We start from the raw sequence: 25683 nt of genomic DNA, 5'->3' as shown, positions 1-25683 counted from the left end.
AACACTAAAAGGAAGGTAAATGGCATCTGGTCAGTTCCATGTGTGCACTTCAGGAGTTTTTAAAGTCTGTTTATCAGTTTGGGTACTAATTGATAGGAAGGAGGGGCAGGTTTAATGCAGAAGTAGCAGCAGGCTTGTACTTTGGGAAGCGTGATGAATTAGTCCTTTCAGGGCAGCTGAAGAGAGATGCCCTAAGTGAAGGTGATGTCCTTGCCCAGCACAGGCACTGATGGGACCATGGGCACCCCTATGCTGTGCCAGCCAAGGAGGAGTTTCTCTGTCCACATGGCTCCCTCCAGCAGCAGTGGGATTCCCTGTTTCCCCAGAGAGCAGCAATGGTCCTGCCAGTGCATGGGGAACAGCACGGCCAGAGAGGAAAGGCTGGTTTGGAAATAAAGGGCTGTGTCATGAGCAGGTACATGGAGCTGGGTGTCTTGGGTAGCAGCAGCAACGCTGTGGGATGGTGCTTTCCTGTGACAGAGACCAGGAACATGGGTTGGGACACAAAACCCACAGCCCGAGCACATTGCAAAGCTGCGGGGACACAGCCTTTACCTGAAGTTCTACTGTGTGGTTGCAAATGAGGCTGTGAAAGTCCCCATGCAGAATACATGCCCACGAAAGGGTGAGCACCTTTCCAAAATAATGAATTTTGAGGTCTTCAGGATGTCATTCAAGGATTTAAGACCAGGGGGGAAAATGCATCACACTGATCTCCGATTGTGCTGTCTCTGGCTCAGCTGAGGCTAGCACCGGGTGGCACAAGGTGGCTTTAACTGTGTTTGTTATGGGGAAGCTCAGAAGGTCCCTGTTTGCTGTCCCATGTCTAGTGGTGAAGTGCTACTGCTCACCTACCGAACAACCCAGGTTAAATAACGCAGCGGGGAAAACTCAGACTTGAAGGGGAGGGTAGGGAGAATATATTTTGGGTAGTCTGTCAGTCAGTTTGACACTAATTGGTTGCAGTAAGTAATCGTTCTCCATGTAAATTAGGCTCCAATTTCCTCTGTAGTCTGTCTGTTTGCTGTGTGGGCTTCGGTCTCTAATTAGGCTCTCACGTGGCAAACCTGGTTTGTAAGCTGCTTTTGTTCCTGGAGAGCCAGGCTCAGCCCTCCCCGAGGCTGCCGAGCCCCACTCCCCAGTGGAATGTTTCTTAGATTAACACTGCCAAGTTCTAAGTTCTTCTTTTAATGTACGTTTTGATTACTTCTATATTTAACGCTTGCAGTGGTGGTGGGGTTAGAATGCAAAGAGGCTTATTGGACTTGCAATGGGAATACTCCTCCGAAATGCTTCCTCTGTGTTCCTGGAAGCCCTGCTCGCTCCTCCATGAATAGACCTCATTGAATCCCCAGCCTGGGCTAGGGCTGGGGCAGCTTGCCCACATCTGGATTCTGCTGCCTGTCTGCCGGGACACCTGGAGTGCAGACCACTGGCTGGCTCCCCCTCGCTCGGAGGAGCTGTGTGAGCACATCCAGAGGTCACCCAGATGCCAGCCCATGCTCTGGAGCTGCTCCAGGGTTGCACATCTGTAAGTGAGTGCAGCAATGTGCAGTTGCACGAGAGGCTTTTATCCCTGCCTGTCGGTTGTTTGCAAATGAATGCAGGTTTCCAGGTCGCTGCCTGCAGCAGGCAGCTGCCCACAGTGTAGCCCTGTGCTTTCTGAGACCAGAAACACAGAACCAGTGCAGCCAGAGTGTCAATCAGGGTCAAGCATCTAGGTGTGTGTATAGCAGAAAAGTCGTTTCTCTACAGTCAAAGTCTGCACCAGGCCGACAAAAAAAAAAAAAAAGGGCAAACCGTATGTTTTGGCCGTCCAGGCTGTTTGCCAGCAGCACTTCCATGATTCAGTAGTTACCTTTGTGAAATTCAGTATAACTTCAGGACCCATGTGCTGACGGTTTCTGCAAACCTCTGTTCGTGTTACGGTCCTGCCCCAGATGTGACAGGAGCACTGGTAGGCTTTCTTACACATAGCCTTTTATTGGCATCCTGATATTTACCATACTGATTTTTGATCTGGTGATACAGGTTGAGAGTTGCCAGCTTTCTTCAGTGTTCTCACGTAGCTGTTGCTCCAAGTAAGTAAATAAGAAACATTTTTGGTGAGAAAGAGGTGAAATAGAACTGAGCACGGGGGTGTTTTTTTATTGCTTCTCCGTGTGTGATTTTTCCATTGGCAAGGTAACTTTGCTTTCATACCGCTAGTCAAAACTGGAAAGGATGTTGTCTCTGCCCAGAGCTAGATTTGGGTAAAGGGACAGGATTGGATCGGGGTTTAGGATTTTCACCAATAAGCTAAAGCTGCGGTGGGCGTCGCTCCGGCAGCCGGGGCAGCCGCCAGGGACCTGCCCTCCCCAGATGACCGCAGCCACCGGCAGGGCACAGGCGGCCCCAGCTCCGGCTTCTGCCATCGCCGAGGATGCTCCAGGCTCTGTCCTGCCGCTCCTTCCTTCTGCCCTCACCCGTTCCATGGGGCTTTTCCAGCCTGTGGATGCCTGTTTAGCCGGGGTAAGTAATTGCGCCCCGTTTACAGCATCTGAAAGTATAAGTGGCTTTAATGCTCTGTAAATGTTTGCATTAGGAAATGGATTTCTTTTTCAGCTCTGATTCCTGCCTGCCTTTGCGGGCATCCTTCCCTTCGCAGGCAGAGTCCAGGGGCAGGCAAGGGCTGTCGGGGGCCAGGCACAGCAGCAGGATTGTGCCGTATCCTCTGCTAATGTTTGGCTCAATATCTGGACACAGTAAAACTTTTCCTTGATGCAGACATGACTTCTGTCGCCAGTCCCTGAGCTGCTCCTGCGTTTTCACTCTCTTTAAAACCCATGAAGAGTAAAACCCTGCGGGAGGCTGCAGCTTATCTTCAGCTCTGGGTTTCCAGACGTGCTGCGTGTCTTCTCAGCTGTTGCAAGGCTATGTGTGGAATGATAGAATGTGGATTTTGGGTCTTTGGCAGCTGTGTTTAATGCAGGATAAAGGGGTATTTTAACTTTGGGATGTTGGATTTCTTATGCCTTTGTTAATATGAATTCAGGAGAAAAACTCCAATTTGCTATCAGGCAAAACAAAAGCTTCTTTTGAGGGAAACAAAGTGTTTTAAGTACTTAATCAACTTGCTGCATTAAGTTGCTTTAGGATAATTTAGGAATTAAACAGAAGGAGGCTGTGTTAGTAACAAACTGTGGTTTTGGTTGGAAACAAGGATTCATTCCTGCTGGAGAAGGCAGGGGAAGCCACAGCCTGTGGGCAGAGCTCCTGGGTCTGTTTGCTAGGCAGGGGGGTGGGGGTTTAACAGCATCCTCTATTTGCCTTTGTTTAGGCAGTGCAAATTATTTGTGTACTTTAGGATCCCTTCTCTCCTTGAGCAGATGTTTTGTCTGTGCAACTGGTGGAATAATTAGTGAGAGATGTGGCACTGGTGTGCAAACACCCCTTGGGGGTGGGTAGAGAAATCCCAGAGTCCATCCTGGGAGCAGCTGGCTGAGGAGCGCAGTCAGCACAAGATGCCAGAAGCAGAATTCATATGGCCCAACGTATTTGACTTTATTTCTGCAGAGGGTTTGTTCTCCCCACTGCCAAAAACAGGCAGAGGCTGCTTCTTAGGGCAGAAGACCCTGCTGCAGCTGCTGCTTATTGTGAATTTCTCTCAACATGTGAATCATTCACTTGGGATTTTTATGGTGAAGGCTGGGGATGATTAAATGTTCAGACTGTAGGAAATTACCAGGAGATTTGAGTGTTTTGCTCAGTGGCTTTGGCCCCAGTGGTGGTGTGACATGGGAAGCTCTCCCTGTATGGATCAGGCTGACTGTAGATTTTGAAGTCTCAGGTTGCATGAGCATGTTTTAGCTCAGTTGCCATTTAAGCAATGGCAGCAACATGCTGCTTGCTGTAATGATCTCGATTTAAGTTATCGGTTATTTCCTTAATTAGCTACTTCATCTACTTACACCTTAAATTACTCTATTTGTTCGCCCAGAGAAGGGGGGAACAGTTCTTTTTTTTCCCTTTTAAAGGGTGGCAGTGGAAATGTGGCGGCATGTGCGGTTCTGACTCCAGGAGATGTTGGTGCTTCTTGTGGCCTGACTCCTGGCAGCACAAATTTGAAATGAGATATAGATGTACATTTATTTCTGGCATATGTGTTATGCAGACAAAATGAGTTGAAGTGATCCTTTGAAAGCCCTGTTTGTGTGTATTAGCTGGACAGAGGCTGGGGTTATGTCTCAGGAGCAGTTCTGAAGGGAATAAAGCACCTTTTAATCGCCAGGGGTCTTTACATTTCCCATACATTAGCACATGGCACTGTGTTGAACACCCACAGTCTCCACACAGCGCTTCAAAATCAACCTCTCCAGCTGGCACCAGCTCCTCACCAGTGTTCCCCACCATCCTCTGCTGCGCCTTTTCCTGAATCTCAGAGAGACTCAAATGTTTCTCTTTGGAGACTCCTTGTGATACGTGTGGCAGCAACCTGTGCTTCTGACCAGTCTATTTGTTCCTGCTTTAGTACTGTTTATTACTTTAATGATATTCCCTTCGTTAGCCTTAGCTTCCCACTCTCCCTGGTGCAGAACTCGCTGAAACACATATTGCATAATGAGCCTGCTTCCATATTTAAATCAGAGGGACAAGAGCTGGGACTCTCCCAGCTAAAATGGAGCTAAATGCTTGCCCTTCAATTACATTGAAGCATCTGTGCCAAAAAATGATGTATTTGGGAGGAATCACCAAAAGTTCTGATGTACGTAAGCTTTAGTCCTTTGAGTCTTCTACATTTTTAGCTGTTTGGCATGAATTTGAACTGTATGACTTTCCTCTGTCAGAGGAAATGCTTCCCGTGGCCCATGTGAAAGGCTGAGCATTGCCCTGCAAAGCAAAACCACAGGGAGCAGCACAGACGTGTCTCCAGCACCAGCACTCACTCCAGCTGGGACCTGCTTGGATGGCAGTGCTGGAAATCCCACGTGTCACGTTTGGCAGCACACACAAACCCCCAACCCCTGTGCTGCCAGCCCCGGCTGACTCTGGGCTCTCAGCATTACTCTTGTGGTCTTGGGTATCCCAGGGGAATTGCAGCTTTTGGGTTGGTTTTTGAAATAGCTGAGGGTTGGTGGGAAGGAGTCAAATATGGGAATTCTAATGGTCCAGAAAACAATATCTTAATATTTCTATGTCGTGATTCCTAAATGATTGTCATGACGTTGTGCTAGCAGGCGTGGTGGATCTTGTGGTCAGCTGTGCTTTGGACAGCACAGTCACTGATTCAGCAATGCCTCTGGGTGATCCATGTTCCCTTACATGTCTGTCCTGGATTGCTTGCGTAACCTTGGACAAATCATGGACACCCTCCAAGCCGCAGAGGCGGGAGAACAGCAGAGTTCCTGTTGCAGCTGGTCAGGAGTTGGTGTCAGAGCAGAGCCAGCCCCAGAGTGGTACCCAGGGATTCATGTATCCGGAGGATACATGCAGTGGACCCCCACTGTCACAAGGACCTCCAAATGCAATGGGAAAAGACAGTAAAACCAAATAAGCTAGACTCAAGAAGAAAATATATCGCAGGCTTGTCCCCTCTGCTTTTCTTCCTCTGCTGATCCTGGGAGGAGGTAGCTGAGAGGAAATATTTGCTCTTAACAGGGTTCGATTTCTCTTTGCATTCCTTGGAAATCTGTATTTGGATTTTGCCCTGTAGGTGTTGGTTTTTGCAGTGATGTTTCCAGCAGCTCGATTGTATGGGTATAGTTCCAACTCTTGGTATTTTATGCAAAGATAAAAAAGAAGGAAAGATGGTACTGAGTAATGAGGTGGCTATTTAATCACAGCAGGACTCGCAGGAAAATGTGCATTAAGTATTTATGGGACTGTATTCATTAACATTTTCACTCTGTTGGCACTGGGCAGTTCAAGAAAGCTGCCGAGAGAATTGGAGTCTGTGTTGCACAGCCACAGACCTGGAAAGGGCTGCAGCAGAGGAAAGGCATCAACGCTGGCTTTGTTACCAGACGTGTCCCTCGTAGCTGGCATTGCATTTGGAGCTGCAGCAGTAAGCAGGATTTCAGTAGTTTCATTTACCATTCTCAAAATGCTTGTGGTGAATATTTTAGGTCTGGTTTTTCTGGCTGCCTTGTCTTACGAGAGTGCAAGTGGCTGACACCGAACCCCTGGTTCACAGGCAGGCAATTAGAGAGATAAGCCTAAGTGACTTCATGTGTCTCCTTTTTAGATTGCTCTGAGTTGATGTAAAGGGCTGGGATTAGCAGAGATTGAGTTCTCAGAGTGCTGGAAACCAGCTGTGGCCAGGGGCCTCATCCAACACGAGCTGTAGGGTACAGAGTTATGGAGTGAGTTTTCTGTGGGCATGAAATGATGCCAGGAAGATTAGAACTGATGATAAAATGGTATTAGTGCTTGCTTCATTAACAGCATAGAAGGTATCAAATTACTCTCGTGCTCTAAGTCAAAAGTGTTTCTTATATTTGTTAAGTGAAGCTATTTAAATGGATGAAATACATTTACTTGCTGGAGATACAGGATCACAGCAAAGTGTATTCGATTTCCCACAGTGTTAGTGGAAGGTTTGAAGCAGTAGCAGCCTGATGGTTTAAGTTTTCCTTTGAGATGACATGGGGTCTTGTGTTAGATTTTAGGATGCCGTGTTCTGGACCAGTACTGTGAGCCCAAGACTGGCCTCAGGCTTGTGTCAAAAAGCTGTAGTGCTTGCACAGGTCTGCCAGATTTGGGATTAGGGGCCGAAGGTCCATGAAGCTGGCCCTGTCCAGCCACAGCAAGTGACATGCCCAGATCAGGCTGTGCCCACAGGCACCTCCCCTGGCGGAGAGAAAGTTCCTTTTAGGATTACTGTCATCAGGAGACAGCTTTGTCCTACTTTTTCACCAGTGTAAAAGGGACATACAGAGAGAAAATTACCTCCTTTACCTAAATGCCTGTTGGATAAAATAAATGTTAATCTTGACTAATTAGCAAATGGATTCAATGTGGATGTCTCTGTGATCCATTTATGTACTTGAAACCCCCATTGATTTCCACTGGAGCCATTCAGCGGAGCAGCAAGTGAAAGGTCTGACTGTAGCCGTGCTCTTGGCTTCCTGACGCCTTTCCCCTGTCCTTTGTATGAGAAAGGAGATCCCGATGGCAGTCAGGACAGTGGTGTGGTTTGTGCCAGCACACAGAGCTCTCACTGGGCCTCAGCCTCTGGTTTGTCCTGTTTTTCACTGTGCATGAAGCGATGCCTTGTGGCACCCCACGTAGAGCTTTGATTATTTTCCCTCTGACTTTTCACTGCCTAACTGGTCATTCAGGGAACATTCAACAAACCTCCTGGTTGCAGTTATTCCTGAACTCTCCCACCCAGCCTGGGCTTCTTCCTTTGATGAGGGGGTAAATTTACTCAACATAAACATTTTCTGTTCTCCGAGCTTGTCCTTATTTGTTGTCTTCATACTCTCATTTTCTTAAGCACTGCAGGAAACAGTCCCTTGCTTGAAGAGCTTAGAGCTCACACCTCCAAACAGCTTCACAGCAGATACTTTCTGAGTGTCTTTAACACCCACTAAAAATCATTGGGAACTGAATCCTTAACTACTGCCAAAATATGCAGATACCCCGAGGATCTGACTGCTTCCCCTGACCACCTCCATTAGACCAAGGGATAGCAGAAAGGAAGTGAGATGAGCATTCCCTCCTGGAGCTTGAGCACCAGAAATTACTCAGAATTAGTCTGAGTCTAAGCCACGGCATATTTTTGCAATTTAGGTCCTGTAGCTTGCCACATCAGCAGATTTGCAACCTTTGTGCTGACTGTGGATGTTGATCCAGCCCCTAAAACTGGTGGATGAGCATGGTTTTTTTCTGTGCTATGTGCTCACTGCCAGCTTTGTTGTGCTTCAGGGAATTTAGCTTAAAGATGTGTCAGGAAAGGACGTTAGACAAATACCCATCAGTGGAGGATGGTTGTAAATGCCCACCAAAAATTGTATTTGTCATGTTTTGCCATTTTGTGTAGAACAGCTTGTCTCTGAGGGTTCAGGCACTTCAGAAAGTTGAGTATGGCAGGTTTGCCTCAACACAGAGGAAACAATGTTTTGGTCAAAGTCACAGGCAAAATCATAGTTGACATCAAAACTAAACCCAATTTCATGTCCCTTCTGCAAGCACACAGTGCTGCTCACTCAGGTGGAGGTGGAGAGGCTGGAAAAGCACATACGTGCTCTGCTCTGTGTCTTGTGCAGAGTGAAAACTATCAAAGTCAGAACTTTTTTCACAGCAGAGACGTTCAGAGTGCAGCAAGTGTCAAAATCCTTGGCCATGGTTTGTGCCGGTGCGTGCAGCAGACGCTCGGGGAGGGCAAGGCAGCTGTTGGGCTGCGATTGCTGCTTATTGCACTAATTACAATCGTCTCGCTGGTACCTGAGCTCCCCTTCTCCTTCCCCCATCTGTCAGGTTGGCCATCCATGGTTGCTCATGTCTTTGAGAGACGTTTGAAGTGCGTATTACCCCAGAGAGCCTGATGCTGCTCCCGCTCCGCTTCTCCGTGCTGACACAAGGGAGTGATCACAGTTTGTACCGAGAAGGGATTTTGGGGGTTGAGCTGTTTGCCTTGAATTAAGGCCATGGAAAGGGGAGGTGTTGCCCTTACTCTGCAACTCCACGTTTCTCAAAGTCACAGCCAGGTGCGCCACCCCGGTCTGGGGCATGCTGGCTTGTTTGGGATGGAAGGAAGAGGAATTTCTTCCTCTTTTTTTTTTTTTTTGCCCTCTATCAGTGCAAACAGGCTAACTACTGGTCAGAGCAATCCCCTCCAGTCAGGGCATGCTACAGGAAGGTTCCCAGCTTTAACCCATCCATGATGTTCCAGAAATAGCCTCAAATCTCTGCTGCAGGAGCCTGGCTAGCCCTGCCTTCAGTCAGCTGCTGAGCTGACCCCAAACTGCTGTTGTTTTGTTGCAAGGAGACACTGTAAGTTAAACACTCAGCAGAAAGAAAGCCCCACTCCTTGGATGCCAACCTGTTTTTTATTTCCCCGAGGAGGGGTTACGCCTTGTCACAAGGTGCTGGCTTTGCAGAACAGCCCAAAGAAGCTCAGCTTCCAAAGAAGCTGGCTAAGCCACAAAACAATGGGACTTACTAAGTCTCCAGCAGCAATAGTTGTTTCTAAAAGGCTGATGTATTTAATCTGCTCGTGTTTAGCAAACATCTTTGCTTTGCCCTTTGAAGATAATGCTGCGTGTTTGACACAGCTTGGTAGGAGAAAAAAGAGGAAGAAATGGCCTGTAGTTTCATCACGTTTAATGAGCAGTGGCTGGTGGGAGCCATAGCATTCAATAATGCTGGTGTCCCCTGTTAATTGCCAGCAGTTGGGTTTCTCCACCCCTCCTGGTGCTTGAGCTGTGGGCAGGGTGCCCTCGTGGGCTCGCACAAGCCCCACAGCTGAGGCTCAGGCTGGTGGAAGGCCAGCAGCAGCCTGGCAGGGTAATGTGGTCTCTCTGCAAGCCATTCTTCAGTGTGGCTATGATGGAAACAACAGCATCTTACAGGATGGCTTTGAACCTTCCCTAGGACTGTTTCCGGGTGTGTGGGTCTGGGTCTGGCACAGTGAGGAGGGATGCTCTTGTGACACTGCCTGCATTGGACCCATCCAGGGGAGTGGGCACACTGTGGGACCCTGTGGAGGAGGGAGCCAGTGTAGGAATCAGTGGCCACGTTTCTGGCCAGCCCTCTCCTGATCCGGGCTTAATCCCTCCCTGCAGGTGCTGATTCCCGCTGATCCCCCTGTTCCCAGAGCAGACTGTATCGTTGCATTTCCCTATAGATGATGATAAGATAAAAGCCTGGCCGTGTTCTACAAGAAGAGAAGCAGGTTTAGGGGATGACAAGCTGCTGCAGGAGGAAGGGTTGCAGGTTCCCAGCTGCCGCCAGGCCGCCTTTGATGAGGGCTGTGATTGATGCTGTGTTTGGAGCAGGCAGTGACGCGCTGACCTTTCCCTGACGGGATGAGCAGCTCTAATGATCTTGATGGAGCTGGCGATTTGTGTATTGGGTTTGATGTACAAGGCTTGACATGGCATGGAGAGATGGGACTGGAGTATGACTGACAGCCCATTCCCATTAAAGATGGTGAGGCACAGGCTGTTCTCTAGTGATTCCTTTCAGTGAGAATGCTTTGACAAATTATATTGCAGCAGAGAAGTTTTGTGGTTAAATACCATCCTTTTAATAGCTTCAAAGCAGTTAAAAACAGATGAGAATGAAGTAACTTGCAGGCCAGAAGGCTTATCACTAAAAAGGCTGTCCAAATTACACACTTAATTAATATTTAGTGAATTATTTTTACTCTGACTTTAATGTTGAGTCCTGAGGCAGATAAAACAATGCAGTGGCTTGCATGTGGGATTCTCTTTTTCTGTAATTCAGCTGTATAAAATTTCAAACCCTGGACTTCTTGCAGGCAACATTAAAAGCTTTTAATTTCCATGAGTTGAGCTGTGTATAAATCACACCGTGGTTGGCACATCTCGTGGGTGCTTGTGGCAAGAGTAATGAATTTCATGGTTTGTTACGAGCTACTAAAACCAACAGAAACACAGACAGGCTGTTGTAATCTCAGCATATCATTCAAGGAAGCAATTTATTCCTAAGTACGAACAAACGTCAAGCCACGATAACAAGTTGTTATTACTAATTAAAACAAAGGGAAGAATAGCAAACATCTCCTGTCATGTGTGTGCAGTTGCCAGGCTGTCTGGAGGACACTGGAGCTCTATCCAGCTTCAACCAGTGGGACAGCCAGGCTGGGAACCTTGCCATTGCCTAAGACAGGGCGACCCTCTCTGTGCGTTCCAGGAGGGGCACTGGGCCATGATCCTAAGTGGGCTGGGGCTAGGAAACCACCCAAGCTTAAATAGAGATGCCATTTTTCAGAATTTTACTGTTTTCTATATTTTGGAAGGTTTTTTCTAAATCAAGGTTGGAGTTTAGGGTGTACTGAAACAGCACATGCCAGTCCATCTGCTGGCACTGGCTGGTTTTGTATCATCCAGGGCCACTTGCTCTAAGCTGTGAAATAAAAACCCATTTGGGCACCCTTTTTCCCACTGCTCTGTTGGGAGGTGAGGAGCCAGGTGCATTCCTGACCATGTCTGATCTCCCTGTGCTTGCAGATATACTGGGAGATTTAAGACTTGAAGACATTGCAAAAGCCCCTTCTTGTTCATTACCCAGCATGCATGATTCCCTCCCTGACATCATAAGAGAGAATTGGCTAGATCCAAAAATGTGCTGAATTTGCTGCCTCCCGGTGCATTTAACACAGTTTGGGTGCAAGCAGCAAAGAGGACTTTTCTCTTAGCTGGCTCTGTGTCTCCTGGGTGGGAGTAGAAGCATGGCCATCTCAGACCTTTGCTGGTGTCAGGGGACAGAGGTTTGTACAGACGTTTGTCCCAGCCCTGCAGGACCTGACTGGGAACAGGGGCTCATGTGGTGCCAGCCAAAGTGAGGGAAGCACTGAAATCCTGCTGGCAGCCAGGGAATATGCGCACAGCCTAGTTTAAGGAGGTAAAAACCAGGCTTGTGTCACTTGTCCAGGACTGGGCTGGCTCAAGACTGGCCTCTGAGCATGGAGATGGTCAGTTCCCCTGGTGCTGGGGAATGCACAGCTTTGGTGGTGGGGCCAGGCAGTGCATGACTATTGCAGAGGAGAGCTCAGTGACTTAAGGCAAGAAATCCTCAGTACATAACCACTGACCCGAAACACCCTGTTAGACAGGTTTGAAGCCAAAAAATAAAATAAAAATCATCTGATGTGACAGCGACCCTGACAGTGTCAGGCAGTGAGAAGGGCGGCAGCGAGGGAGTCCTGAGCTGCTGCCAAGGCACATGTCAGTGCAGACTTGCAGGGTTAGTTGGTTATCCTGAAAATACATCTTCTATTTTGTGTAAATGGAAAATTAATTCGTTGCTGATCAAAGGTTTAGATCTTTGGACAACATACCACCAGATAAGCTGAAGATTTATGCATTTCCTTTGTAACGTATTTTCAGTGAACACTTTATTATTTGTGGAAAGGACCCAAGAAAAAGATATGGTTACAAAAATAACTGTGTTGAGTTTATTTAGCTTAAATTACGATAGACTGCTTTAATGAGGCTTTTGTAGACATCATTAAAGGACACAATTAAAGTCTTCAGATGAGAAGCCTATCAGGCTAGCAAAGGGGAGAAAACCACAGGAGCATCTGGATTCCTCACATTCAGTTACAAATTTGATTTCAACATATAAAAGTAAAAAACATATTAGTGCCAAGTTGAAGCTGCAGGCTATGAAAGCCTTATTGTGTTAAGCTCTCTAAAGCTTCTTACATTAAGGTGATTAAAAAAAAAGAGAGAGAGAAAGGAAGAGATAGTGATTGATGAAACCATGTTGTTGGTGTGCTCTGTGTGTCACACCAGGGCGTGCAGTGCTGGGGTAGGGATGGTCAGTGGGTGAGGGTCCTTTTGGGGTGCCTTGCCATGGAGGGGATTGGGGTACCAGGCAGTGATGCTCAGTGCAATGCTCACATGCAGGGATGATAACAGTGTGCTGATCATCCCTGCATTTCTGCATGGGTTCAGTGCTGCCAGAGGACATGGGCAGCACAGCATGAGCTCATGGCCACACCTCACTGTCCAGCTCTGGCTGTGCACCAGAGGGTGCCAGCCAGGGTCAGGCCTGTCTCGCTGGGTGAGTTGGTAGGAAACACAGAAAATTGTCTCCAGAATCAGCTGCAGTGTGTATGGGCTGTACCTCCCCTTCTGCGTCAGCTACTGCTGGGCTCGATGGTGTTTTAAAAACTAAATTCCTCCTTGCAGACTGACAGCACAGATCCTTACCCATGGCTGTGCCAAAAATGAGTGGAAGGCAGCAGTGGTGACAGCTGGAGGAGTGGGTCTGTTGTGGTTGGTCTCAGGCAGCAGCCACGTGAAGGTACAAATGGCAACCCTGAGGAAAAGTGGAGGAGGCCAAGTTTGGGGATTAATGATCTGCGTCTCATGTTGGTGTCTCTGCCTCTCTGTGCATCTCATTTTTCTTTGTGATAAGGCATCCCTGCTTCTAGCACTGAGAGCTGTGAGGAAGCATTTGCTGCCTTGCTCAAAATAAATAAAGAGAAATCAAAGCTCATCCGCATTTGAAGCCCTGACCTGTATTTCATTACTCAGATTCTCCAAGGAGCTTTCCCCATACCTTGGGCACATGCTTGTGTGTCTCCTGAAGAGCCAGGTATTTGGCTGGGCAAAGTGGGGCTGTAGCCTGCCACATAGGGTCATTTCCCTTCCCTGTCACTAACAGCTTTTTGCAGTTGTCTTGCCTTTCCCATCCAGTGTTTGCAAAGCTGTGTCCTCTCCAGCCTGCTGTTCTGCTGCTTATCACTGCCTTGTGCCCAGGGACCACACTGGGCTCATCTTATGCTGGCACTGGGCTGGGATCACTGGCTCTGCCAGCGGGGATTACTCTGCAAATTACAGGGTGAGTGTGGGAACAGTGCGGAAAAAAAAAACCACTGTGGTGTCCAATTCTGCATTTCTGTGGTCAGAAAGAGCGATTGGAAAGTAATCTCTTACTATGCCTGTGGCTGTGAGCCAGGATGGGCTCAGTGGTGGTGGTGGGGACCTGCAACCCCCCTGGTCCAGGATAGGGTGGTGGTGTGTGATGTACAAGGGACAGTCTGTGTCCCTGTGGGCAGCATTTTGGGGTGGCAGAGTCTGAAGCCTTTTGTGACATCCCAAGGTAGCAGTGCTGTGCAGAGCCCTGGTATGCTGCAGCAGAGGATGCTCACTAAATAATTCAGAAAGGCTACTTGATCTGACATTCATCAGGTTAGTAGCCCAGTGACCTTGAGGACACCAGTCTGCTGTTGCTGCGTGTGGCTCTGCTGTGCAGCCCATTGTCATCCGGAGAGTCAACATTGTCACGTGGAACTCTATTGATTGACAGACAATCAATACATCAAGATGATAAAACACAGCATTTATGAAACACGGCCTCTTGCAATGATTTGTTAAATTAACCATAGGCCTGAGTTTGTGCAAATGGCAGAAAGTTTAGAGTTGACTGGGTTTGGCTCCTTGTCATTAAAACTAGCAACAAAGGGAAGAAAGGTGGTGCTCCATTTACAAGCAGAGCTGTCTGTCTCACACCCCTGCATTGAAGCAGGGGCTTCCTGCTCTTGATCTTTCTTTATTTTAGTAGCTTTTTACTTCTGGTCATTTGCTTCATTGCTGGCAGTTGTCAGCATCCATCCTTGTAATGGTGCAAGTCCTTCACCTAACCTTTGATAATGTGCCCCACCAGCTCAGTATTCTCCTTGCTGCCTAATGAAACACCCATTTCACCTGCATAATGTGCAGAATCCGTCAAGAAATCTTGTGTGCCTTCTGGAGTTATTCCAACACATGACCTTTTCACAAGCCTCACAGTAGGTAACGGTAATATGGAGCAATTGCCAGCAAACCGGCAGCTTTCAAAGCTGGAAGGCTCATTTCCATTTCCCTGAGACAGTTGTGTGTCCAAACGTTACACAGCTTCTGATCTGATTTCTTGTCTCAGAAGAGGCTGTTCGTTGGATTTTGTGAATATTTAGATTTGCAAGTATTGGAACAAGAAGTCTGTCAGGAGCGATGACAGCCAGAGACTCTGTTTGGAGACACAAAGCTCTTCTGCTCACAGCTAGCCCTGCAGCTGAAGTGTTACAGACATTGGTCTTTTACTAATCTTTTGCTTTAATTTGTCATTCTCACACCCATTTTATCTTTGTGGATGAATTTAGACTGAAAAGTTTGCAGTTCCTCATATGATCCCTTTGTGCAGATGATCAACTGGCCACGAAAGCCCAGCAGAACTCACCTTTAGGGGGGTTGGTTGTGTGGGGATGACACCGCCACGTGCCCTGGTGCAGGGCGATTGAAGCTGCTGTAGATGCTGGCACAGAGGGTGTTGTACAAGAAGTGTTAGACACTCACGCATTGCCAACCTTTCCCAAGGGTGAGGCCAGCTGATGGAGACCCTTGGAGCATGAACAGAGAAAAGTATTTGCAGGTAAAGGGCCTTTCCTCCTTGGAAGTTAATGTCCATAAAGTCAGTCATTCTTATTCGTGTTGGGTGAAAATGAGTGCCTACAGGATGTGCCCTATGGAGCAGGACATGTTCCTTGTGCTGTTTGTAGCCCCGAGTCACTGCTGTGTGCTTTTAGGGATATGTTTCCAAGGAACACATGTAATTTCTGCTCTACAGCATTTCTGCTTAACATTATCATTTTATAAGCAGCCTTCTTTATTTGCTTCTGCCCAATTCAGTTTTGTCTCATTCACTTTGTGTTGTAATGAACATGTTCTGAGTGTAAGAGGAAAAGTAAATCATCTTGGGGCCATGGCACATTTACCACAGACAGGCAAGACTGACAGCCTGCCTGCAGTGCTGATTCAGACTGGAAGGGGCAAAATGGGTCGGTTAAGGAAGCTGAAGGATCAGGGAAGATTTTTCCTACAAGTTCTATTGCTCTTTGTAGTTGGAGGAGTTGAAGGAGACCATCCTCAGCACTTCAGCCATCTCTAGCAGAAGCCCCTGCTCTGTGAAAGGAAGGTCTGATCTGGCTGGATGCACTAAGAGTCAGTGCTCAACTCTTGAACTTGCTGCTCAGACTTAATATAAATAAAAAAAGAAAGAGAGTTCAGATCACTGCACGTTCGTGGTTTGTCCCACTTGGCCAAGTAAGTTGGGGAGGCTCTTAGAGCTGGGCTGGTTTGTCCCAGCTGCAGATTTCATCCTTGAGATTTTGAGTGTAATTCCATGTAATTAAACCTAATTTATGAGCCTTAATAATAACAATTTAAGGCATTTGAGGCTGCAGAAAGACTCACAGCTGTAGTTTCTGCATCCTTCTGTGTTCTGTAAACATAGCTAATATTGCCAAAATCAAGAGCTCTGAAATATGGAGTCAGGCATCAAAAGTCAGGAGTGTGCAGCAGAATATTAAGGCAACTTCCCAGCCTGACCATTCAGGAGACTCTCTGGCAGTCACAGTCCCAAGGCCAGAGACTTTGACTTGTGGAACTGAAGTCCCTTCATGGTGGCAACTCCAGTGAGCCTAGAGCCCCGCTTGGCTTCCCCACACACCCGACTCACAGCCAGACCAGGTTTCCTCACCGGTTCAGCCCCAGGTTTCTCATAGCAGTCTCAGATGTCCTGTTCCATAAAGCCATTTATTCATGAATCAGCAACACAGAAGGGAACTCTTGGGATTTTATCCTCTCCCAGTCTACCCAGGCACAAGTCTAGCCCTTCCCCCCAGTCATCTTCCGGGCCCTGCTCTCCTTTTCCTGTCCATCCACCTCACTAGCATCACTGGTCTTCAACGCCTTTGTTGTCCAAAAGGTCAGCAATTCCCAGTTCCTGCAGTGTCCCTCAGTATCCGTTTTCCTGGCTGGCATCCCCCATCTTCATGTCCTTGGTTATCCCAAAGGTTGGTAGTTCATGGCCTCCTGTCTCGGGGTCCCACCCAGAGTTTAAAGTGCATTTCAATCTCCATCTCAATCTGCAGTTTGCCAGCCCAGCTACCTGGACCAGGTGTATTCCTCAACAAGAAGCGCTGTGTTGGGAAAGTTTTATTTGCTTTCTGTGGGGGTTTTTGGGTCCACAGAAAGGAGTTTTTTCTTTAATTTCACGCACTTTTTGCAAATGCTAAAAACTGAGAAGTACACTGTCCTCCAGACGACTGGAATGACTCATTTGTGACCACCGAATTCCCAAACAACGGAGTTAAAGAGCAGCAGAAGAGATTTGGCAGCATAGCTCCTTCTCTGCGTTTTCTTTTCCAAGGGGAAGGAAGCACAGGGGGAAGAGGCTTAGCATCCCCGTTGAGGTGGTATATTCCTGGGGCTCGCAGTACTCACCTGAGACACACACAAAAAGGTGTGAATCGTTCATCTGTCGTGGCCGTGTGAGAGAAAATGTATTAAAATATGCAGTGACCAAAATGCCACGCTAATAACTTGTATTCCCCGGAATATTTAGCCCTGCTAGTCACAAACATGCTGCGTCTGAAAGCCAGTAGGGAATCAAACTAGTGTAGGAGATAATTGAGAGGGCATTGAAAGCCAGGAGAAAAATGATCCGTTGTTCGGAGCCAGCGGATCATTGCGTTAATAGCTCGCGTAACTAAGAAGCGGTACCTGAAGTTTGACAGCAAGTTGAGGTTCGGTCAGCATGAAATAAGAAGGGAAGGATAATTAGTGTCTTCACACCATTCCATTTAGGCTGCTGGTGCGCAGCCAACTCTTTGAAACACGCAAGCGAGCGAGGAGGATTTTTTTTTCCCCCCCCTCTCCCATTGCCCAGGCAGCCTACGGGATTTATTGATTTCGGGGAGCGGGCTGATTTCCATGTAAATAAAGGGGCGGGTGGCCGGGCCGTGGCGCCGGTCCGGGTGGGATGCGGTGCCTTTGGCTTGCTGACATCATTGCTCATTAACATGCAGGAGAGGAGAGCAATGCAACAGCGGAGCCCCGCGCCGCTCCCGCGCCGCCAATTATTCTCCATGGGCTGCATCGCTCCTCGTTAGTGCCTTGCGCTCGGCGAGCAAATTGGACATCCTCTCGCCACCTCCGAGGGTCACTTAGCGAAAGGCAGGCTGGAGGGGGGAGCTGCTGGATCCGTTCGGATTGGGAGCAGGGAGGGAGCGACCCTCCGGAGCCGGATTTCAAAGCGAGGCAATTGACGCGAAAGCTGCAGACGCGGGGCAGGAAAGGCACGTTTTTCCAGGGCAGGTTTGCTTCGGGAGCGCCTGCTCGGAAAGGCTTCCACAGAGCCCCGAGCGGCGGCCCCGCCGGCAGCGAGGGATGCTTTATGGCACTGCGGTGCTCCGGCTGGTCCTGCGAGCAGCCCGCAGGCAGCGGGCACAGCTAGGACAGCTGGGCAGCTCCAGAGATCCTTCCCTCCTGCGCTCGCATCGCCGGTGGGAACAGGTAAGGAACTGCCTCTGGCCAGCGACTTCAGATTTGTCGTGGATTTTTAGAAGGGATAGAAAGTAGAAGGGAGGAGGAGGAGGAATAAGGAGCATTCCGTGGATGCACGCAGCACTAACTTTGCTCAGTGTGCTGCTGGTGGTGAGCTGCGAGGGACTGCGCTGTTTTTCCAGGCTTTGCTGTTCTCTGTGTTTATGGATGGAAAAGGTTAATTGTTAAATTGTATTTCTGCAGCTGCAGGACGTCAGGGCGAAATGCTGATGCTATTGTAATGGAGTTCTCGCTTTAAAAATAATCAGGAAGGCTCAGCTGGCTCTAACAGGAGTTAAAAAATCTTCATCTCTCCGTGTTAATTGTATTGCTCTGGTAAATGCAGACCCGCGAAGCCTGGATTCTCTGCACATTTTCTGAGCAGACTGCGTGGAGGCTGGGGCTGTGAATGAGGACGTGTCCGTTCAGATGTTTATTTTGGTGGTTTTACCTTCCTGAGAATAGGAAGTTTTAAAGTAATAACCTTTCTAAGCCTTTGTTGTTCATGCCAGAATGGCAAACTATAAACCAACCTAGAACTGCAACCTGGGGGTTATGTTTTTCAGTGCAATCTTTTCAAGTCCAATTTCCTTTCTTTTCTTGCCCCTTGAAGGAACATTTTAAGCAGATGTGACACAGACGTGACCTGTGACCGTGGAAAGATTTTAATCCGGTTATTCTTTGTTTTCTAGTCATAATTCCTTGACTGTGCTAAACAGTGATTGAATCTTTTTGAGCAGTTGAGGATTAGCGCTGGACAGAATAATGCCAAAATAATTATTTGCACCAGATGCAGTGTCATCCTTTCAGTTTTAGCTCTCTTATCTTGTAACTTATCTGACTTATTTTCATTTGACGATTCTTTTGCCAGCTGTGGGAGCACTTACGTGTCTCGCATCACTGCATTGTGTTTATAAGGGTGCTGGCTTGAGCCTGTGATAAAGATTTGTAAAGTATAACTGTCTGCAGCTAACAAGATTATATTTTGCTTCGTATTTTAATCTTCTCCCGTTGTGTGTTTTCTGCCAGCCAGGCTCGGTTTAACAGAATGACCCAGCCTTGCGCATTTGCTGTTGGCAGCCTGGCTCGGGCTCGGGCTCAGCCAGCACGGGCACGGATCAGGCTGGCAGTGTTTGCTTTCACACGGGTCAGTATCGCCAGCCTCAGGGGACACCGTGTGAGCCTTGACTTCTGAAATAATGGCAATTTTCAGCCTCGCTCATCCTGCTTCTGAGCGCTTTGCCCATCAGCCAGGTTTTTTTTTCCTTTAGGATGTATGGCCTGCGAGATGCTTGGATTGCAGCATGTTTACTGGTTCCCGTGGTTTCTGCTTGTCATACTGCAAATACAAGTGAAGGCCCTTAAAACAGTGTGTGCAGCCCTGGGGCAGGACACTGGGAACTCACTTAGCTTAGCTAGTCTGGAGTGATGGCTTGGAGCCTGGAATGGGATGGGGGAAGGAGTGGGGCAGGAAGATAAATACTGCCTATGGAGAGCCCAGAGTTCTTAAAACTTGAGAAAACAGTGAAGATCTGCATGCTGAACAGAGATGGGTTTCTCAGTGAACAGCTGGGTTTGGATCCAGAACCCCAGGCTTGGAATTTCCATCTTCAGTTAAGAACAAAGCAGAGAGGACCTCCTGTGATACAGCTCTGCATCTTGTTGGGCTGAGAAGCCACCCAATGCTATCATTAAAATCTGACAAGATAACCCTCAGGGTAGTGCAGGGCTTTGTCACACAGACCCACATTGGCTCTTGGATGGGGAGCCCAGAGAGAGAGTTCCTCAGGGCCCAGCTGTGCCTGCTCCTCCACTACCTCCCCTGTGCCACCCCATCAGCCAGAGGCCCCTTTGGTCTCTGGGATCCATGGGGTTGGGGCTGTCCTGCCATGGGGGACACCAAACCCTCTTGAGTGTCCACAGGCTCTGCATCTGCCCGTCCTGTACCTTCTGCCTTTTATAATCATGAGCTGGGCTTCAGCATTGTTTGCCCACCAGCTTCAGGGTTATTACCGCTGCTGCTGAGCCTGTTCTTCTCTTCAACTTGTAAACTAGTGGTTTGCATTTCTTCTCCATGACTGGGGAAAAATATGTGGTTATTATTATTTCTGTATGCTAAGAGCTGGACCTTTAAGGGGAAAAAAAACATCCCTAATATAAATATGCTGAGAGTAGCGGTAAGCCTGTGAGCTGGCAGACTGCCTCCATCATCTTGGATGTGAGGGAGCAGCCTGTTGGATGCCTTTTCTCCTGGTAGCATGGCTGGGCAACAGGCTGGGGCTCAGTGCAGCTTCTTTTGCCTCTTCTCTCTCTCTCTCCCCTTTGCTTGATCTGCAGCTCACATGGGTGTAGCACTTTGCCCACTTCTGTCTAACCTCTATGATTAAAAAAAAAAATCAATCTTTTGCAAAATATCCTGAGAGATTCAAGTTGAGGGTTCTTCTGAGAGCTGCTGAGTTATTAATATCCTTTAATTTAACCATCTCATCTTTATGCATCAGAATTGCCACAGTTTGTGTCAGGGGTTGTGGCTCATGGGAGCAGCCTGGCACTGTGGCTCGGGTCAAGAGGGTGTTTCAACACCCTGCTGCCCTTACCCAGCTCACAAGGAGAAACTGGAGGCCAAGCAGGGACCTGTGTTCACTGCAGAGCACTGGGGTGCCCCTGGGCTCTCCAAAACGGCCTGTGATGCACCCCAGATCCCCCACTGTGGTTTAGCCACAGACTGGAAAGATTGGTCCTGTTTTCATTCTCATCTTCGGGTGTTGCTGAAAAGTCTGGCCACAGCTTTGGTCTGTGGTTCTGTGATTCCTTGTTTGCCTAAGAGGGCACCAGACAGATCAGATGAGGAATTTGGGGGGTTTGTGCATTGTGTTGTGTTTTGTTCTAATTTCTTGGTCTGCCTCTGGTGTGCTGGTGGTTGTTCTCTGCCATGTGGTGCCTCAGACCACAGCAGGACTGGGAGCAGCCTGGAGGCTGCCCCAGGCTGTGCCTCAGGGAAGCAGTGGTTTGGGGACAGGGCAGTGGAACCCACGGGCAGATGTTCTACCTGCTCGTGAAAGGGATGGTCCTGATTCAGGATGGAAGCAGAACAGATGGAAAATCCTCAAAGGCTGCTTTTGCTCATATTTGGCTGCAACTGGCAGTACGGGGGATAGTTTTTTGGGGTTTTTTTTTAATTCTTTTTCTTAATTAAGCAAGAATAGCTGTTGCATTGGTAAAGGATGAGTTTTAAAATTAAAATTAGTCTCCAGCCTGAGGCCAAGCATGGACAAATCAGCTAGAGAGAAGAATTTTTCCGGGAGTGGAAATGGGCTTTGTCATAAAAGCTTCAATGCCATCCTGGATGCCTTCACAACTGCTCCTGTGGGCACTGCAGGGGTCAAGGGAGAACTACAAATAAAACAATACTGTAAAGAAAGTTGACTTGCCTTGAGCAAGTTGAGTGGGGGAGACAAAAATATGGATGGGGAAGATGGAGAAGAGTCTGATTTGCAACTCCTCCATCCTCTTAGTGTTTCCCCACCTAATGTGGACCTTCATGCACATGGGTGGCTACACGTGCTTTTCCTGTGGCCTTTGGGATCTGAGGGACTTGTATCTGTAGGATGCAACCAGTTTGGTTGCTGGATTATTTCTCTCTTCCTTGGTTTCCTGGCATTATTGTTCTGCCAACTCTCTTGCTACCACCTGATGTTGATCTCTCAAGCCAGCTGTTCCCGCAACATGTTGTGTCAAGTGAGTGTTGGCATCCCTTGACTGTCCTTGCAGGCCACCAAGGGCACCTTGTCCTCAGACTTTGAATTCCTGCTATTGTAGGTACCCATGTCTAATTCACCTCCTCCTCCTCCTGTGCCACAGTGGGCAGGTAAAAGTAACACAGAGTCTTTGCAGCTCATTCCCACGGATAGGCTGGGTTTTTTTTTTTTCAGCTGCAGTGACTGGAAGAGCTAGGAAGTTGCAGAAATGTTTTGTCTGGAGAGATGCCCCTTTGTCACTGAGATCCATGGGCCCGGAGGCCATGGGCAGCAGCTGGATGGGGGCTGCTGGAGCCATTTGGTTCAAAAGACAGTGTTAGAGAAGTTGGGGAAAGAGGCAGAACTTCAGCCTGAACTGTCTGTTTTGAGTGCAAAAGCTTGGGTCTCCTCTGATGTTTAGGAAGTCCATGGGGAAGCCACAGCTGGGTGCTGTTTCTGGTTGCTCCATGCCTCAGTTTCCCTGTGCTGGAGAAGAACTTCTGGGCTCTCCCTATGGCAGTGAAGGATTGTTAATTTTTCCATTTAAGTAAATATTTACCCTGCCTGTGGGGTCTGGAGAAACAAGTCTGTATAGCTGGAGCTTACTTGGGATGGGAAGATGCCTCATTAACTCTCAATTGAGGGGAGGAGATAACAGGCAGGGATATTAAGACACCCTTGTTAAGAGACTCAGGGGTCATAGGAGCTGCCCCAAATCCTGAGCCTCCTCTCCCTTTTCCAAGAGGTCTTGGGGTTTTGTGGTTTACTGACTGACGGCTGACCCAAAAGCCTTACTGCAGTCAGAATGATGGCACGATGCTGGAAAGAGATCAGGCTGCCACGTATGTCTTAAGCCAAGTGAGAAGGGAATTGTCCATCTGCATTTACACACCCCATCTGAGCGGAGCAGACAGTTGCTTTTTGAGGGATTCCAAACCTTGCATGTTAATGTGTGCACAAATGCATGCAAATCCTGTATTAGGGAGCACAGCAGAGGCGTCGCATGGCCGTGCACGGCCATGGCATTCCGGCTTCTCGCTTTGTCTGGAGAGGGAGCTGCTCCCTGATACAGCCCATTTATTTCCATCCCAGAAGAAGCAAGTGAGAAGCAGAGATAAGGACTCGCTGGTGGGTGATAAGGGCTGTTTACTGAGTTCCTTCTTTGTCCGAGAGGAATTTTAACATTTCTGCCACAATTTTAAACTCTGCCTTCGTTCCTGCTGTTGCCAGGAGGCGTTGGGCTCTGCCCTTTCTCAGAATATTTGTGGATCCCAGCCTGGGCAGGCTTTGCCTTGGTGCTCTTTGCTGTGTTACATTCTGCATGCCCACCCACTGAACAGGAAGAGAAGAGCCCTGTGGCCAGGAGTTTTTCCTGCAGGCAGGGGTGTGCTGCCTTCAACATCTTAGGGAGTCCCATCCCAAAAGCCAGACACGCAGGCTCTCCCTGGGAGAGGCCAGCTTACCTGGCTCCTTTGCTGGAGCTACACACTATTGGCAAGGATCCCCTTTGCCTTGGTGACAGGCTGCCCTCCATCTCTCTTCCCTGACTTCTCAGGTCTCCTCATGCTTTCCCCAGTTGGAGTCTGCTGGTTTTTCACAGCAGGGAGACCTCATCTCTCTTCAGAAAGCTGGGGTCACACTTGCAGCTCTCTCAAGAGCCTCTTGCACAGCACTAGTGTTTTCAGCATGGTTTAGCTTTTAGTTGGTGGCGTTGCTGAGATGAAAGGGCTGCGGGAGGCTCCAGAGATGGCAGAGGCTGTGCTTTGCTAACAGGGCTGTACAACAAGGGACTGCCTCGTCCCAGAGACCTCGCAGGTTAGGTGGCTTCATGTAAAGATCCATGTAGGTGAACCAAAGCTGGGAGTGTACTTCAGCATCCCAAGCAAGAGGTGCTTTGAAGCCATGTTCTCTGCTTGGTGTGTTGGGTTCCTGTTTGCTTCAGATTTCCTATAAAACACATCCATCTTGTAACTTCACTGGCCTTGAGGAGAAGAAATTTTTCAGTCTGTTTCTGAGACGTTGCTGCTTTTGTACCATGTGAAGTCAATTCAAGGCAGGCTCCTTTCCAGCTAAATCTGACACCAGGAAATGTTCTTTTTCTCCCCATTTGCTTCCCGCCGTCCTGGCCCCAGTACAGGACAGCTCTGTGTGCAGCTCTGTGCAGAGCAGCCCTGCCGATGCTCCCCAGCCCGTGCCTCCTGCAGCAGCCTGGCTGCTGGCTGGCTCCCGCTTGCCTTTCCTCCCTGTCCACAAGCTACAGCTGCTTAAAAGCTCCTTTATTCACCCTCCGTGCTCAAGGCAGTCATGCTGTCAGCCATCCTTGCTTCGTTGCTTCCACCCCAGTGCTGGTGATATCTCTGAGTCACCGGGGCAGATTCTTCCCTGTGACAAGCTTGCAGACCTGGGATGGGAGCAAGATGGAAAGGCTCATGAATGAAGACGGGATTTCCAGACAGTGATTGGTGTTAATTTATTCTTGCTAAAAAAAAAAACCCGGCTGCCTGCACTCTTCTCAAGTTGTGCAAAGCTGCACAGGCAGCAGAGGTTGTTGTTGCTGAGGCTTTGGTGGTGGTGAGGCTTGGCCAGAGCCAAGCTAATGGGTTTCCCTTTGGAGGAGGTGCCACCCCACGTCCAGGATAAGGTGTGTGACGCACCGATGTGCTGAGCATCTGCAGGCTCTGCTTCCCGTGGCAGGGGCTGAGGAGCTGCTGCTGGCAGGAGCAGCCAGGCAGGCTGCCAGCCATGGCCCTGCTCCTCTCCAAAAGCCACCAGCGTGCCGCTGTGGCACCTACACTGTCACTGTGGTCACTGCGGGCACAGGCGAGTGCTGGCACGTGCGTTGTCTCGCTTTGTGCTGCGCTGCTCTGAGTGCGGCAGGGGAAAATGTTTTTTTCAATTTCATCTCACATTTGAAATGTACATTCTGATATTAAATTTTTGCTATGGGGAATTATTTTTAATTATAGTGAGCTGGAAGATGATAAAATAAAGTTGAGTAAGTGAGACCTATGTGAAGAAGTCATGGAAACCTGATCATAGAAGTGGAAAGACACTCCTAGGACACTGGGTATTGTTCCCATGAAACAACATATCCTAATGTAAAGAAAATTGTAATTAAAGCTGTTAATCATCTGCTTTTAATGAGGGGGGAAAAGCTGAATATCTCAGAGACAAGATCTTGAATTTTGTACAGTTTGTCCAGGGATGTGGCAGAAACACCATGCCTGGAGATGGTCAAATTTTAATGGCGCAAAATTGTCCTGGCTTGGGGACATCACTACTGAGTAGATAGGCTACCTGTGTTGTTTTCATCGTTTGCTTTTCTGACCAGGGAAGCCACTCACCAGCAGTACTCACTTGCCTGGGATGGGGCAGGAGGGAGGGTGGGGTAAACCAGCTTCCTGATGCAGTCCTCAGGCTGCTGGCTGTACGTGGTGTGAGCTGGGGGGTGGGAGTGATCTCTGGAGTCTAACTGATTATACATCTCACCTATTCCGTCTTTGACACTGTTATTACAAGTCCTGATTTATTTAATTTATTAAAAGACAAGATGTCTGATGCTCTCCTGCCATGTCCCATCTCCTGAAGGGGATATATCTAGAGTGGGAAGGAGGAGGAAGCCTGTGGGCTGGCTTTTTCCCCATCGTAATGCTCATGCTCCCACTGGACTGTTGGGTTTGTCCCCCTTTGAAGTGCACGATCAATATCCAAAAAGTCAAAATTTGGTTAAGTTCCTGAACTCCCTTAGAATAACTAACTCTAGTGCCAAATCTGGGGCTCTAGGAGTTATTTTTAAAATCTTGTTTCCTATTAAGTTGCTTTTAATCATATAGTGAAATGAGATGGAAACAGCAATGGTACCAGTGACTTTGCTGAGGCAGAGTACCCATTCCACACCCTTCCAC

General features: G+C 48.3%; 1 protein-coding gene across 3 annotated transcripts in view; it reads left to right on the top strand.

Moving 5' to 3' along the window:
- The window catches only part of PRICKLE2 (prickle planar cell polarity protein 2), a 103060-nt gene that overhangs the window by 44104 nt on the left and 33273 nt on the right, over positions 1 to 25683 (top strand). Inside the window, exon 1 of one of the 3 annotated variants that reach the window (XM_068202157.1) lies at positions 2363 to 2511. The exons of 1 other annotated variant lie outside the window; for it this stretch is intronic. The gene's annotated coding sequence lies outside the window, so the exon portion shown is untranslated. Of the gene's footprint in view, positions 1 to 2362; positions 2512 to 17883; positions 18012 to 25683 lie in introns of those variants that run through there. One more of the 3 variants, XM_068202158.1, reaches the window with a different exon arrangement.

The sequence above is a fragment of the Anomalospiza imberbis genome, chromosome 11 (genome assembly GCF_031753505.1).
Source record: "Anomalospiza imberbis isolate Cuckoo-Finch-1a 21T00152 chromosome 11, ASM3175350v1, whole genome shotgun sequence".
NCBI classification, from domain to species: domain Eukaryota; kingdom Metazoa; phylum Chordata; class Aves; order Passeriformes; family Viduidae; genus Anomalospiza; species Anomalospiza imberbis.
Note: the sequence above shows the minus strand (reverse complement) of the source record. Positions and strands in the feature narration are given on the sequence as shown.